The following is a 4,310-nucleotide window of genomic DNA, read 5'->3' as shown; positions in this document are numbered from 1 at the left end:
TTGGATGGAATGCCACAGGTTCTCCTTAAGATAGCTGAGTCCCAAGCAGACCTCTCTGTTTTGCTGTGTCCATTTGCAGATGGACAGTGAAGCCGGCAAGTAATGAGGGCTGAGAGTAGATCTGAGGAAACAGAATTCTGAAAAGAGAAAGCAACTTTCATCTGGCTATGCCCAGGCCTGGGCTCTGCCACCCATAGGGTAGGCTGGTGAGAGGGAGGATTGCACCTGCTCATTTCAGGGAGGAGATGGGACTCTGCAGGGATGAAGCCACTCTTACTGAGCTTCTCAGTGATTGATCGATGCTCTTTTGCAGGCTGGGACTCTGTCCCTTATCCCACACAGAGGCTGCCTGTGAGTTTGAGAAGGTAGAATGTGGAGAGTCATAGGTGCCCTGTGGAGGGGCAGTCAGTGGGAGGAACTACCTGGGACGTGAGGATAACTCATCAAGGATGTGATGCTGGGGGAGTGTAGAGGGAGAGTCTGTGAATGGGCAGATGAGAGGCCCTTGTGGTGAGGGTACCCTGGGTCTCACCTGTATCGATGCCAGCTTCTTCTTATCCTGGCTGTGATCTGTATCACAGAACCTTGCAAGATACTCTGAACCTTTGAGGAAGTGGGGTTTGACAGGTTCAGGGCTCACATGGGATTTTATACGAATTGACAATTGTCTCAAAATAAGTTTAGTAGTGGATATCATTTTGTGTTTTGTTTGTTTGTTTATTTGTTTCGTTTTTTGCCTTGACTGTCCTAGAACTTGTTCTATAGATCAGGGTGGCCTCAAACTCAGAGATCTGCCTACTTCTGCCTCTTGAGTGCTGGGATTGAAGGTGTGACCACCACACCCTGCTTATTTAATAGTATTTTAAAAAACAAACAAACAAGGTATTGCTAGACTTGCAGACCAGTCTGGCCTCAAACTCATCAATTCTCCTGCCTTAGTTTCCTGTATGCTAAGATTATAGGTGTGGAGCGCCATACTCTAATAGCAAATATTTGTCAAAGGGAAAAAAAAAACATATCTGAACTGGAGTTTGAGAAGAAGTGCCACCTTGGAGGTGGGTGGTTGGGCTCAGTAGAAATGGCTAACAAACTGTCACAAAAACACAGGCCCACTCTGGGGAGAGTCGGTCATAGGCTTGAGGCCAGACAAGGTGTATGAGTCCAGTGACTTCTGAGGCCAACATAGGTGAGTTTCCATGAGCAAGAGGCAAGACTGTGAAGGAGTTAGAGAGGGAGCCCCAAGCCAGAGGGAACCTGAAGGAGATAAGGAAGACTGAAGCTTTCACACTCTGTGACTGGTGAGCAGGACTGAGACAGGTAGGGGGAGAAATGCTATCTACTCTTGGCCTATGAGGAAAAAGTGCCATGATTGTCATGGATACTTGAGCTGTGCAAGGCCAGTGGCCCCGTAGAGGGCCCTGAATCAGCAACTGTTTTCAGATCCACAGGAAAAGATTAGACACTAGGTCTGGGCACAGGCAGTGAACCAAAAGCCCGTGCAGGCGTTTGATAGGGCTCAGGGTTTGTGCTGTCTGCAGCTTAACTCAGGGACCTCTCCGAGCTGTCTTCACTCTCACCCCAGTACAGTTAAGTCTCAAGGAGACACGGTGCGTAGTGGGTACTAACAGCTCTTCTAGCCCTGAGCATGCGGCTGATGGCACGCAGAGTGGAGGAACTGAGGCCTGGAAGTGGACTTGCAGGAGAAGGAAGCTCTGTACAGTATATGGGCCCACAGCGTGCACACACGCATTTACCAGTGTCGGAGACAGTCCTGCATACCTAGACTTTTTCTCTTTGTCAACTCTACTTGCCAACCCCTCTGGCTCGCTGAGATATCCTCCACATGGCTGGACCTCAGTCCCACTTCTGTGAGCCCTTTCCAACCCACAATGTGTCTAGCACTGTGCTCAAAGCATCTTCCTGTGTAGATCCTTGACACAGACACCAACCAGACACCTTCCAGGTCTTGAAGAGCTGAGTCTGACATGAAGGCCACGTGGCCAAGCCTTCCGGATGGCATCTATAGCCTGGGTTTTTCAAGAGCAAAGATATATTCACACCTGGGCAGAAAGGCAGGCAGGAATAGTCATGCTCTATAAAATGTGTCTCAAAATATGTGTCCAATGTAAACAGAACTTTGCCCTTCCTTCCTTCCCATCTTCCTTCCTTCCTTTCTTCCTTCCTTCCTTCCTTCCTTCCTTCCTTCCTTCCTTCCTTTTTTATTTATTGGTTGACACTGAGTTTTGAATCCATGGCCCTGCGCATGCAATTCAAATGCACAACTCTCCCCTTGAGACTTGTTCTTTTAGGGAGCCGAGAGTACCTGCCCCTGGCTCATAGTCCTATAAAAGGATCCTTTGAATCTAGGAACAGAAGAATGGACAACGAACGATGTTGGACCTTCATCCTGAACCCTGCTCAGGACTCTGAAGCCAGGTTTCATCAATAGCCCCGGTGGCTTTGTGTTAGCCTGAATGCTAAGGCGGGAATGGGGAAAGGCCACATAGGAGGTGAGGGCAGATTGACTCACAGTTTGTCTTATGTTGTTCCTAGGTTAAGTTGGTGGAGTGGGGCCTCATCTCACAAGGCCAGAGGAGATTAGCCAGTGAGTGGGGGCCTTGCTTGTGCTGCAGCGGGCTGTTGGAAGACGCATGTAACACAGAAAGGATATAAAAGTGGAGAGCGTCTAGAACAGGGTTCTCAATCTGTGGGTCATGATCCCCACAGGGGTCGCATAGTAGATGCCCCGTTTATCAGATATTTACATTATAATTCATGACAGTAGCAACATTACCATCATGAAGTAGCGATGAATCAATGCTATGGTAGAACTGAATTAAAGGGACTTGGCTTTAGGAAGGTTGAGAACCACTATTCAGAAGGGGTAGATTTTCGGTCAATACTTCTCAGAGTTTGGGGTTGGGAAAACAGATGCAGAGGAAGGAAGAGCTAAACCCAGAATTTGGCCCACAAGGACCATTTACCTACGGTGACCAAGCATCTCCTGGAATCACAGATAATGGAGACAAAGTGAGAGAAGGTGGGGACTCACTCGGGGCTTACAGCCGGCAGTCAGAAGCCCTCAGCATCTGAGTCTATACCATGCCCAGCCTCAGGTGAAACTCTCTGAAGACAAGGAGCAAAGGCTGGTCGAGTGGGAAGCAGATGAGACAGTTCTCACAGCGGTGAGGGCTAAGTGCTCTCATCTCTCATGTGATAGGAACATTTTTAATGGAATGACTCTCCAGGGACTCTGCCTTTTGCTATGTGTTTTTACTTCTGGAGGGACTGGAGGGGACAGTTGAACACAGCCCTAGGGGTTCACTCTGGGCTCCGACAAGTCTTAAGATCATTTGTTTCCTCAATATAGTAATATTATTCTCCATGTTGTTGTTTGAGACAAAGTCTTGTTATGAACTCTCAATCCTCCTGCCTCAGCTTCCCTACACGTGCACCACTGTACCCCAGAAGACCTAATAATATACTGCAAATAATATACTGCCAGTTGCTGCATGGATGATGGGTACTGTATACAAAGGGTTACCGTAGGCATTTGAATGTGCGCAGAACAAGGAGCTATTAATATTATGACAGCTGACTGCTGCCTTTTCCTCTTTAGTGGTCTTGGCTTTTACCCCTGAGAGGATGGGGCTCACCTTTGCAAGGGCTGTACAGAGCCAGTCTCCCTAAGATTCAGGACCGTCTGGGAGATACCCTGGACATAAGGACATCATGTGTCTTCTCTAATCCTGCGTCCCACACCTTTTACATGGCATCTGAAGGTACCTGCTGTTCCAGACAGCTGGTCCTGCCGTGTTCCTTCTCACGGGAGTGATTAGATGTGTCATGCATCCATTTGTAAAGAAATAGAAACATTCTGATTTCTCTCGGAAGCTGGATTTTCTCCCAAATCCTTGCTGCTTTCATCCTTGCACATGAAACAGCCTATTCTAATCTCATACTGAGGACAGCCATTATGGAGAGCCCATGAAATCTGATCGCCGACTTGTCGTCTCCCCCCACCCCCCACCCCCAACCTCCTGCGGCAGCTTTGATGGCTGGGAGGGAGCCAGTTATCTTCTGCCTGGTGCTAATAACTCCATGCATTATTGAAGAGCTGTGTCTGCAGGGGCAGACCCATCAGGGAGACATCCCTCGTGTAGGCTGAGATTCAGCTCCTCGCTGTGCAATTTCGATGTCTGGAAGAGCCACTAGAAAGGGACATCTACAGTTACAAGAGATGGCTCAGTGGTTAAGAGCACTGGATGCTCTTCCAGAAGACCCGAAGTCCATTCTCAGCACCAATATGG

Source organism: Rattus rattus, chromosome 7 (genome assembly GCF_011064425.1).
Source record: "Rattus rattus isolate New Zealand chromosome 7, Rrattus_CSIRO_v1, whole genome shotgun sequence".
Lineage (NCBI taxonomy): Eukaryota > Metazoa > Chordata > Mammalia > Rodentia > Muridae > Rattus > Rattus rattus.
Note: the sequence above shows the minus strand (reverse complement) of the source record.